The 13,117-nt window shown below is 44.9% G+C and overlaps 1 protein-coding gene across 1 annotated transcript in view; it reads right to left on the minus strand.

Moving 5' to 3' along the window:
- Positions 1-13,117, minus strand: part of LOC135393350 (uncharacterized) — a 61,438-nt gene that overhangs the window by 24,284 nt on the left and 24,037 nt on the right. The window lies entirely within an intron of this gene.

Here is a 13,117-nt window from a genome sequence, read left to right on the forward strand (position 1 = left end):
ACACGGATATTGAGAATCTATCCCACCGAAAAAAAAAAAAAGAGAGAGAAGCCGAACATCATGCTTTTCGGTGCGCAAGCATCCTCGCGCTGTTCGTCTTTTTGCGCGCCCTCGTTGTCAGTCCGACGAAAGAAGGTTGCTAACTGAGCTCACCGCCGGATAGTAGGAGACAGGACAGGTATAGTTTATTGCATATGGCTTCTGCTGGGACCACGCCTTCCCTCTCCCAATCTCAAGTACTTACACTTATTTTAATATATAATAGGTTTTAATAATTGTCAGTCCGACGAAAGGCGGTTGCTAACAGAGCTCACCGCCGGATAGTAGAAGGCGATGAGAGCGGTATGGCTTATTGTGTCTGGCTTCTGCTGGGATCATGCCTTCCCTCTCCCAACCTCAAGAACTGTCACTTTTTCCGATATTCCTTTGTGGGCTGAGTCTAGCAGCCACCGTTCCTCGGAATTAGAACAAGGGTATTCAAAACGTCGTCGAGCGCTAGGCTATTTTCTCCGAGGGATAGGTCTTCAATATACCTGTCAATTATCAGGAACTTCAGTAAACTCAGCACGCGCTTCACATTGGCAAGACAAAAAAGCAAATTTTTTAAAGCAAATTTTGAAGTTCCGTTCGGAAAACTGACATAATAAAACGATTAGATTCACATCAGGAGGCGGCAGAAACTAAGAACAAACGCCATTGACCGCGTGATTCTAGGTGACGCAGATTCTATTATAATTCAATGACACGTTTTCTGGGACACCTAAGTATTTACTGTTGTTGGCTACTTCGGCTCAACAGACTTTGAAATGGCTTGCAACACGACATCTTATGTTCTAAAGGACGGCTCTTTCCTCTGGTGTGAGCCTGCATTCCAAGCTTTACAGCGAAAAGGGTAATAGAAGGGGAGAAAATTGGAAACGCTAATACCACAAGTCACCTGGCTCTGGCATAACAGCACGCCTCCCCGGCAAAGCGAGGTAGCGCGGTGGGGTCTCGTGCTTACGACTACCAATGATACCTCTGAGGCCTCTGACGTTCGTGCTTTATTCGGGCATTTGTTCGAGGGTTCGCATCCCGCTTGGCACTATAAGTATATAGAAGAATACTTGTTTCCTCAGTACTCGGGAGTGCAGTATAATGCGATCATGACGTAATGAGCCACATCTATGAAAGTGTCACAACGCCTTTGAAGCAGCAGTAGCGGTATAGGCAGGAACATGTTTTTCCGGGAATATTTTTTCCACTTCCCTAGATACTGTGCCGTGAAAGATATGAGTACCGAGTTCTTGAAACTTGGGCTCCTCAGCCTGGACGTCCACGAAGGGGCAGTGTGCAAGAAGGACGGGGAAGAGCGTGAGAGGTTTCCTATCCATAGTTTAAAGTAGCACGGAAGTCATTTTTAACACCCAGTTTTCTTCCTATAAAACTGTTAAGTAGGCCAGTAAGATGCTTAAAACTTCAGATTGGGCCTGTTGGTAAGGCATGGCAGAATAATAGCGCTAAAAACACGAGGACAACGGACACACAGTTAGCGGGTTGGGCCTCATATGCACCAAATGCACATAACCTCCAAACGCTCAAAACCTCCGAACGCTCATATGCACCGAAAAAAACTTGGTGGTTTTGAGCGTTTGGTGGAAATGAGCAGGAGGGGAGAAGCTGCTCATAAGCACCAAACGTCCAGAACATCCGAATGCTCATATACACCGAAAGGCGGGCGACCACAAAGGCCGGGTCTTCCTCTCCCGCATTTGGAACAAGGTCATAGGGTGAGAAAGGTGGAATGAATGGCGACTGCCAAGGCCACTTAATGTGTCAGTTTGAAGTTTATGTAACAGCTTGGTCCTACTTGTATGTAGCCAGAACGAATAGCGCCTTCTCGTTTATGAATTTCAATTTGAGCTTTATTTTCATAGACATGGAGGCAGCCCAGGACAAAAGACTTGATTCTAGCTCGAAAGGCACCAGGGCTGTAGCAACAAAGAGCGTGTTGCTACACCTCCGAACATCTGAACCCTCCGAACATATGTCCGGGTTCACTTACAATGCAGAAGCTGGAATACGATATTTATATAGGGTTTATATTATGCATACATAGGCCTACAGTGAACATTTGCGCAAAACCCTTCTTTCGAGCCTTGTTCTTCGCAAGTTGTTTAATGAATGTGTCATAGTCTAGAGATACGATAATCATGTTTTCGGTTGACTACGAACTCAGAAAGCCTGACATCTCTTATGGTTGACGCAGGATATTCTTGATCGGTCAGTTTCATTGTGCTGAGGCTTCTTTCAGCATCAGCGACAGTAGCTGGTGTGGTCAGAAAATAGAATCCTGACGCAAATGCAAGGATTCAGATATATCTCCTGGAGGCTTTCTTGTATGTGTACGTTAAAAATTGTTTGGCGTCTCTTTGTTTGGCGTCCTCTCTTTTTCTCAATGACACAAAACGATATTCCATTATAAGTTCGCCAGCATCGATGTCCACCATTTTTACTTCAAAATTTTTGCTGCGATTCTCCAGTTCAAGTTCCCATTGACACTGCCCCAAGTTGTTAGCGTTTTACAGAAATTCAAACAACTTTTCCCACTCCACTAGTTGGTCGACAAAACAGAAGATATGGCCTGATCACTGAGAATAAGGAAGAACTGAGATTTGAATTTTCGTTCTGCAGAAAGACGACCCTTACTTTTTTTTTTCACTTTTAGGAGAAGGTAGCAGACATTGCAGAACTGTTTCCTTATCTTGTCGCGTTGTCTGTACTCCGCAAAATAAAGAGAGGAACAGAAAGAACAGACGCAATTTGTACAATACAAGCGGTGCAGCAAATGGAACCGCTTTTATGTTCCTCATTAAATGGCGTGCAGCATTTATTGTTCATTAAGATTAATGTGAATTAAGAAAAAGCATGTCTTCCAATTTCGAACAAATGAGAGTGCGAATGATAGCACTTGATTGGCTATGATCCGGTTTATCAGATGTCCACAACGACGCTCCTGTATTTTTGGGCGCACGGAACCGCGCGCGACCATTTCTTCCGCCACGCAACCAGGGACCAATTTTTCCGGGACGAACTTTTCCGGGTCTATTTTTTTCCGGAACTCCATGCAACATGCTCTACACATTCTCGCACCTATAGTTATTCTATCTTCGGTCTGGAAGATGACTGGCTTGGTTCTTTGGATGATTGGTTTTCAACTCATTTCTGTTTGCCAACTGTTTTAGGCATTCAAGAACAACATTACTTCGTCTTATAAGTAGAACTCCGAAATTTACGTGCCAAAACCATGAAAATAGACAGGTATTTAGACCCCCCCCCCCCCAAAAAAAAAAAAAAAGACACCTAAGCAGACAAGAACATGCAAAAACAGACACGTTGTAGCACATGCCAAAACTACTTCTAATGTACGCTTCACGACGCAGACTTTATACTCTGGAACTGTAGCGAATGCTACAGAACCATTCGATGACGCCAGTGCCTGACTGCGACGCTGTGCAACGTCAATCCTCCTTCCTGCGCCGCTAGTTCAAGCTCACTGGGTGTTATCGTTGAACCTCTAACATATATTCAGTTTAATGTTATTTCTTGAGTTTATTTTTACTACTCGTTTTCTCTTATGTTTACTCGTTTATGTAGCTTAAGGCGCTATGGAGTAGACGGCTTTCCATGTTGATATCCGTTCATCGGCCACATTTTCTCTTAGACGTTTTGTCAACCACACTCTACCTCAGGTAGGCGAATTGAATTCACTGTGGTGACGATGAAAGGTCTCGCCGTTGTTGGCCTCACAGAGGTGGGCAACGTCACGACTGACGGCCTGGGGGAATGTGCATCCTGGTCGACTTCTAAAGGAACTGTGCCGACATATGATTTGGTCGAAAGACATTTCATCGAAGATCAAAACGGCAGCGGTCGTTTGATCGATTTTTTATTGGTCCACTTGGAGTGTTGAAAATGAAAAAAAAAAAACAAACAAACAAAAACAAAGCCGGAGTTCTAAATGCCGTTATCCTGAGCAACATTTAACTGTGTGTAACCCGCTTGCTCGTAAACACATTCCTCATGCTAAGCCACTTTTTCGTGTCCAAGAAGCGGTCCAAGGGCCCATGTTGTTCACCCTAGCCCGTTCGACAACCTGATAGGCTTTTCCGCTCTGACACATAGTGACTAAACATGCCATACATGTTAATCCCCCAACCCTTTGTCAAATAATAATTGATTTCAAGTATTAAACATTTTTGGCAAATAAATAAAAAATAAATTAATGACATTTTTCGATGATTTATTCCTGTTGAATGTGGATAAATTTTAACAATGTATTATTGTTTGTAATCAACTGACCATTGTATAGGAGAAAGAACAGTTTTAGTTTATTTACTTTTCGCCTATGTGCAGGTGAATCTAAATTTAGTTCTTGCAACAGACATGTAACCGAAGAAGTCCTTCGAAACCTAGACAAGATAAGCAGGGTAGCCGATCTTTGTACTTTCTCTATTTTTTCGGATAGCGTGCATGTGTAGTGACCCCAGATTGCAGATGCATACGCTAAACGAAGTTGAACTAAGGTTTTATATGGCTGTTAGTTTAATATTATTTTGTACCATGACGAAACTTCCTTCTTAGCATCCACAGACTTCGAGTGGCTTTCGCGCACATATGGCTATCCCGTTTCAGACCGTTCCCTTTAAATATGTCACCAGCAATGAGAAGGGTGCTCAGAAGAAGAAGCACAGACTATAGGCTGCTCCCAACCTGGGGCAACTTTCTTCAACATGTGACCGACTGGTTCGTAAATTACAAACGTCTGCAAGTAACCAGTGGTCTCCCTGCAAAAAATAATAGAAATGAAAAAAAAAAAAAAAAAAAGCAGAGTACACTCTTTGCCCGCTCCGTATGCTCGAGTCAAAAGTTACAGAAAAAGAGGTGCGGATGACACAGTGCATGCAGTTTTCAACTCCCTTCGAACAAACGTCTTTCGAACAAACGGCGTCGATCAACCGGCGTCGATCAACCGGCTTTCGATCAAACGGTTTTCGACCAAGCAGCGTTCGATCAAACGCCTCCGATCAAACGGCATTCGACCAAACGGCGTTCGACCAAATGGGCGGACACTACGGCGGACGTGTTTGTCACGTTCAAACACCCATTGACTCACGATAACCCCATTCAAACCCACACATTAAGTCAAATTCGAACTTCATAAACTTCGTTTATAAAGATAAAAATAAACTTCCATAAAAATTCGTTCTGGCTACATACAAGCAGGACCAAGCTGTTACATAAACTTCAAACTGACACATTAAGCGGCCTTGGTAGTCGCCATTCATTCCACCTTTCTCACCCTATGACCTTGTTCCAAATGTGGGAGAGGAAGACCCGGTCTTTGTGGTCTCCCGACTTTCGGTGCATATGAGCATTCGGATGTTCTGGACGTTTGGTGCTTATGAGCAGCTTCTCCCCTCCTGCTCATTTCCACCAAACGCTCAAAACCACCAACTTTTTTTCGGCGCATATGGGCGTTTGGAGGTTTTGAGCGTTTGGAGGTTATGAGCATTTGGTGCTTATGAGCTACTACCCAGTTAGCGCACTAACAACATTTATTTTTCAACAACACCGTTCCTTAAAAGGGCTCACGAATTCCCTTTCCTTCGTTGTCAACCCAATGGAAGCGCTGCTGACGCACTTGTCACCCCCCTCCGCTATCAAAAAAGCTTCCCAGATTTCCCGTTCCCTGCTATCAGAGAACCTGCCCTTTATCTGCGTGTCACCAAACAAAAGTAGACACCCACAATCCCTCACATGTAAAAAAAGATTACCAGAACGTGCAGATAGATTATACTTGTGCTCTCTCAATCGAACATTTAAACACCTTCCTGTTTGGCCCAGATACATGGACCCACATGACAATGGAATTTCATAAACAACATGAGAAACACAGTTAACAAATCTATCCCTATGCTTCACAACGCATCCTTTCTTTTCAACCCCCCGAACATCGTTAACTATTGCAGTTTTGCACTATTCGTGCACAGTTCGTGCACTATTGCAATTTGGCGGGGGGAGGAAATTGTCTTCCCTACCTGCAATAGTTAACGATGTTCGGGGGGTTGAAAAGAAAGGATGCGTTGTGAAGCATAGGGATAGATTTGTTAACTGTGTTTCTCATGTTGTTTATGAAATTCCATTGTCATGTGGGTCCATGTATCTGGGCCAAACAGGAAGGTGTTTAAATGTTCGATTGAGAGAGCACAAGTATAATCTATCTGCACGTTCTGGTAATCTTTTTTTACATGTGAGGGATTGTGGGTGTCTACCTTTGTTTGGTGACACGCAGATAAAGGGCAGGTTCTCTGATAGCAGGGAACGGGAAATCTGGGAAGCTTTTTTGATAGCGGAGGGGAGTGACAAGTGCGTCAGCAGCGCTTCCATTGGGTTGACAACGAAGGAAAGGGAATTCGTGAGCCCTTTCAAGGAACGGTGTTGTTGAAAAATAAATGTTGTTAGTGCGCTAACTGTGTGTCCGTTGTCCTCGTGTTTTTAGCGCTTTTATTCTGCCAGTAAGATGCACCATGCGAAGTAATTTTCACCACAAAGTCATAATCGCAGAAATTGAATTTAAAATACGCCGCAAAAAGCGACCGTGCGCAACGGTGGTGAAGAGCAGTACCAGCCTGTGATCTGCCTGGAACCTCGCGCTGACGCTATGAGGAGAACGCTCGCTGATTGGCCTAGAGAAATGTTGTCTGCTACTCCGCTGTCGTCTGTTACTCGGCTATTCGGGGTTCTGAAAAGGCCTTTCTCCTGCCTCGGTAATGCTTCGGCCGTTCCTTCTGTCCCCAATTCTCCGGGAGAACTGGTTTACGGCGGCAAACTGACAAGGCGCTGACCCCCACTGACCGACGAACCAGAACGAGTTCTTATAGCGTCATCGGTGACGTGACATCATACCTCATCATCCTCGTTATAGCTGGAGCGGAACCATGTTTATGTGAGTTTTTTTTCTGGGAAACCAATTGCGCACATCAAAACCTTTCGCGCTATTCGGTACAATGACATACACACTTTCATCAGATGTCTTAATCTGAACATTATCTGGGTGACCCTCTGTACTCCTTTAAAGTGCAGAGGCCTGATCAATGTTTTCTTTTCTTTTCTTTTTTTTTTTCGCCGTCGGAGTTCAAAACTGTTTTATGGTTTTATGACTTTGAATCTGAAGGTCAGGATTCGCAGGAAGCACGGGTCATATGGGACGTACAGGAAACGATGTCTCACTTCCGTTTCACTTGAAATCAACGCGCCGAAGATCCCAAATGGACCAGTGGACGGCTACGAGCTGGAGACGTGTCTCTCCTCGAGGTGCTGTGGTTCTTACAGTACCGTGTGGAAGTATTCTGAATCAAATCCTGGCGGCAAGACCATTACCCACTTGTCACCATGGCACGAGTATACCTTCCCTCTAAAGGCTTACGACACCGTCAACAATGTGAAGTTGTACAGCCCCGATGTGAGTTTGACCGTCGACACCACGGTGAAGTGTAAGTACTACGTCACGTCAGAACCAGATATTAAATTTGGATGTCATGGATCTACACTATGCACCGTCATTTTATCTACCGGAAGCTTAGGTGCTCCTTAGATGCTTATCTGCTATGCTTAGATCTCCCGGTTTCCTTTGTGTGCAAGGGTACCTGGGTAAAAATATTGTCGTGTCTTGCAAGCTTGTTTTGGAGTGTGCCGTACGAAAAGAACTCCTCACTGTACGGCTCTGGGGTGGGTGGTGGTGGTGGTGGTGGTGGTGATAGGGTGGGGTGGGGTTTTGAAAGCTCCAAAGCGTATCATCCTCCAATCAGAGAAGCGTACTGTGGAGCGTACCTCCATCTGCATAAAAAAGAAAAAAAAAAAAGAAAAGGAAAATAAAATAAAAAGAGAGTAGCGTAGAGTCACTAAATAGGGGGTACAGAGTATGGCATTCCTTTTCCGCACCGGGTGCGCCGTTCGGTGTCCGCTGTTGTGCCGATCGTGTCACGTGGTTTCTCCTTCCAAGATCTCGCCGTCCATGTTGAGTCCCCTTCCCCCAAAACTGCTTTCCTCGGTTGCGAGCTGGCTCGACAGCGCGCTGTTCTCCGGCGGAGAAGGGATTATGGCGTCCCGTTGCTAAGCGACGCAGCCGCGCCGGAACCAAGATGGCGGGCTCACTCGCCGGAGAGGCTCAGTGACGCTACTCTGTTCCTCATTTAGTGGTGGTGACTGTGATGGCGAAAGGGCTCCCCGTTGTCGGCCTCACAGAGGTGGGCAACGTCACGACTGACGCCCTGGGGGAATGTGCGTCCTGGGCCGTCTTCTAAGGGAACACTGCCGACTTATGTCTGAAAGCGTCCGAGGAAAACCCAGGAAAAGCCCCAGACAGCACAGCCGACACACCCGGATTCGAACCCGGGTACCTCCCAGTCTCGACGTCCCTCATTTAGTGACTCCAGTCCCGCGCAGGAAGCTCGCCTATGACATCCTAAAATGATATGCAAGCGGAAGGTGGACGGTTACTGTGTCGTGCGACATTTCAAGCTCATTGAGGGATAGGCTGCGTGCTCAAGGTTTTTATCGGGGTTTTATCGGCTCCAAGCTATACTGTATGGACGCTTGTCCTGCAGTGCAGGATTTTCGTTTCAGAAAAGTGGGTTAGTTAGATCTCTGCGTTATGGGACTCACGCGGGTGCACTGGGATGTTCTGCTGAGCTACTATGCTTCGGAGAACTTCTGAAGCATCATATCATACGTTGTCTCGCGACGTAAACACCCAATTATCAATTATCATTATCATATCATACGCACAGCAGCTCACTTATAGTGTCACTGCGCACTAACTGTTGTGCCTTCAGCACCATACCACATTTATGTCATTGCAATGCACGTTTCACACCTTGAGAACACACCACACGTCTTCATGACGCATCTTTTCATTGTTCTAGGAGGAATAACGATACTTTTGTTCAAGTCCGCCACATGGAGGATGTTTACTGCCCTCCTCTGGAAAAAGGACACGATAGGTGTAAAATCCAAGCGACAACTGACCCAAATCTGAGGGAAAACTAAAAAAACGAGGACTGTCGCGTGTAGCAATGTATAATTCCATAGGAGACCGGCGTTTTGACGCGAAAACGAAAGTGATTAATGACACGTAAGCAAGCTTGAAGCTTGCAAGAGAACCGCTTGTCCAAGATGATCTACTTGCAACTTGTGATGATATCTGAACCGCGCACTGCGTGCGGACAGAGGCAGAAGCCATTGCAGCAAGGCTTCGCAACGAAACGAAAATCCGTAACCGCTACGCGACTTGTGTCTTCCAGTTGAATATCTTTCGCTCAAAAACAGGAAAAGAAAGTAAAACAAATAAAAAATAAAATAAAAGGGCGAGGGAGAGCGAAAGAGAGAGAGAGAACGGAAGGGAATAAGGGGAGGGGGCAGTAAATTGTCAATAGCTGCTCCTGCCGCAGGCGGTACGCTTGGCTAGAGCTCCTAACGTCATCGTAATCCCTAACGTCATCATTCCACTTTTCGTTTCTTCTTCTTTTTTATCGACCATGACTGTAGTGGGAGAGCGTGTTGTAATGGAATGCGATAAGTCCCTTTCTGGTTCTGAAAATAAACAAATAAGAAAGGAAGAAAGAACAAGCGCGAGGCTGGCGTAGAAAACTCAATGCATTAAATTTCGGTTAATCAAAATTTTTGTCGAATTACTTGCATTACGTGGCAAATACATAAACAGCCTTTTGTCGCATGCTTTTCCCCAGGTGCTTTTTTCTTTTAGATCTTTCGACAAGGTTTCTGGCAAGACTTGCATATTCCCTATACATTCCCTCGTGATATTCTGTGAGACCGATTCCTTATCCCTGTAATCTTGAAACCAAAGTATGACTGTACCATTTAAAGACGACCTCCGTAAGTCTGGGAACCTGTGCAACGCATGAGCATTTGAAACATGTAGCAGTCGTCGGAAAACCAGACAGCTGCCGTGAAATCGAACCATGCACGTCTCCATTTTCGGTGGAGTGCGTGAACGACTACGCTACGCTGGCATCCGCCTGTGTTGTGGTCGCCTGTCTGTGTTTCAGCCTCAGAACAATCGCTGATTACAATACGCCAAACACTAGTGTTGATCCGATGGCGGATTGGGAGCACATCCGGAGCAAGTCCCGCTGTTGTGTCTGGAGCAATAGACGATTTCAGAAAATCCCAGTGCTCCTTGCGTACGCGTTGCATCCTGGGAGATTAGTTGAATAAACCGTCTTGCACGTTTCGTTTTCGCTGACCTTTACTCCTGGTGGAAAATCGGCCCAGAGTGAAGGAACCGAAATATATTGGAGACCTTCTCCTCCTTTGTTTCCAGCAAGTTCCCATAGTTCAAAGCGGCGCTAAGCTCTCTGGGATCTTCCGAAGTCGCCTATTCTCTTGTACTTACATATTGGGAGCGGAGTCTGAGTCTTCCAGTGGCAGTTCTCGCGCGGCCCTTGGGCCAAGGTCGCTCCAAGGAGCAATGCAGACTGCTCCTTCAAAATCGGCAGATTTGTCCGGAACTCCCGCGTCACGTGTATGTGGTTCGTGCTTCCGCTTCCTTCCGCTTCCCTCCTTTCACTTTCGCTAACATGGCGGAAGCTCTCGCTGCAGGTGTTGCACCCTTGCTACACTCTTAAAAATGAACTTCACCGCATAGCACGCTCCTAGCCAACCATGATCTCGAATGATATCGTTATCTGATGATATCTACAATTATGAACAGCATATGTGTCACAAAAAAAGGCGTACGCCTCCCGTTTTCAACAAATCAGGGCAGATAACGATATCATTCAAGATTATGGTTGGCCAGGAGCGTGCTATGCAGTGAAGTTCATTTCTAAGAGTGTATCTTGTCTGGTCAGAGGTGTGTGCGGGAGTGCGTGAGCAGCCCCATCACCCCCGCTGCAGCAGCGGGTGCGCGAATGTTAGAATCGCAGATACAGATCGTGTGCTCTTGACCGCGCGGGGCATTTCCCCGTAGAGTCGGCTGAGGGCTCAAAATTTTCCATCAAAATTCAACATAAGATCATGCTACAAAGAAAAACCTGCTGGTCTGTGCTGCCCCTGGAGTGATAACAGGCTGCCACCTCGATGTGAGTGGCGTAATGAACAACAAAAACAAAAACAACTTTATTCTGAGATTATGAATGGAGAGTTTCATCGCCAGGGACGATACTCTACTCCTTTGCTGACGGTGATGTGGGGAATGAAATAGTAAGCCCCCTTCACAATAAGGATCGAACTGCTATGGTGTCCAAAAGGTCAAAAGGCGTGATGAATTAATGATGGTACGCTGCCTTTTATGGTCACAAAGAAATCAGTGCATTAAAGGTGCACCAAGGTGCACACATTTCTAGGCCTACCCTCTCCCTCTCCTTCTCAAGAAGCGCTTCAATGCGGAGAATCTTCTGATTGGTTTCCTCAAACAACCTGCCACGATGATTGGAGAAATCGTTTGAGGAGACCAATGAGAGGACGCTTCGCATTGTCTGCCTTCTGGAGAACGAGGGGAAGAAGGAAAATGAAAATTGGGGGTTCCCTTCGCTCATAAATCACAATCGACGTAGCCGATTAATTCCGTTCCTTGTAGATGTGTTGTTTTCAATGTAACGACATCTTTCATTCCTCGAGGACAAGTTTTCGCACTTTGCAAGTTTTCACATATCTGTAACGTGCAATATGTTATTCAAGACGTGCCTGTAATTTGAGATACGAGCACTCTATCCACAACGTTATTGTATATATGTTCTGTGACCTACGTGTCTATTACGCACGTTGTGAGTATATTCTTCATTTTCCATTTCCTGGGTGCCTGTAATTTTCGGGATTATGTGGATTATGTAGAACTTTGTTAGCGTGCACCAACACCAAGGCCCTCGAGGCTGTTCTTGGGCACGTAATAAAAAACATTATTATTATTATTATTATTATTATTATTATTATTATTATTATTATTTCAAAATTCTTGGCTTGCTCACATATACATGCAAAATCTTTTCCACACACTCTGTATTTCTTCACCTGTATCGTTCCTTAATTTTACCGCGACTGGAATACGCGTCTCCAGTGTGGAACTCTCTTTCCTGCACTGACTCGTCACGGATTGAATCTGCCCAGAAAACAATTTCTACACATTGTACATAACGTATTTTTAAGAAAGAGCCCTCACTTTAGAATGTATATCTATAGAGAAATAATGTAATTTCTTAACCTCGAACCACTCTCAACGCGACGCCGTTTTCATGATATTATGTTCTGTTATAAGATCTTACACAGTTTTCTCGGTACACCATCTTTATTACATCAGCTTCATATCGTCGTACCCGTCAGTGTAACCAGACACACGAATATATTGTACCTATCCCACCATATGTCTGCAAATCCGATCGCACGTATTCAACAAATGACAAACGCAATTCACCCCACTCTTGATATCTTTAACCCGCATACAAACGTTTTCAAAACTCTCCTCTGGCGTTCACTGAGTAACATGTGAAGTTGTACAGTTTTTTTTCCTCCTTCCCTCTAGTGCCATGTGCTGTATATCTGTATGTTTGTACTGTATGTATCAATGTGAATATCTTCTTGTTATGTTCTTGTTTGTGAATATGTCCTAAATATGTTATGTTTTGCGTAATATGTGTGTCTATATTTGTAAGTGCTGTATTGTGTACGTGCGCCAATAACAAGGCTTTGGTTGTTCTTGGGCACGTTATTATTATTATTATTTCGACGCTTTCGACTTGTTAATTAGTATATGTGTTTGACCCCTCTTGAATTATTGTCCTTCATTGTGTCATGACGAACATCCGCTGCTGCCTGTCGGTCCGCGTGTCACAAGCCCCAGAGGCTTAGGCCGGTCCGTCCATGAACTTGTATACTTTCATGTTAATAAACTGATTATTATTATTACGTAAGCATTACTAAGCAGTATTATTGTGAGTAGCTTATGAAATGACTTGTTTTCTATATTGCTCGGTTGAAGTATGAATTGAACATTGAAGTTGGAACTTCCCGTGAATGTCTCTTGACTGCCACAGGCCCAGTGGCACAAGCCTTCGGGCTT

The sequence above is a fragment of the Ornithodoros turicata genome, chromosome 4 (assembly GCF_037126465.1).
Source record: "Ornithodoros turicata isolate Travis chromosome 4, ASM3712646v1, whole genome shotgun sequence".
NCBI classification, from domain to species: domain Eukaryota; kingdom Metazoa; phylum Arthropoda; class Arachnida; order Ixodida; family Argasidae; genus Ornithodoros; species Ornithodoros turicata.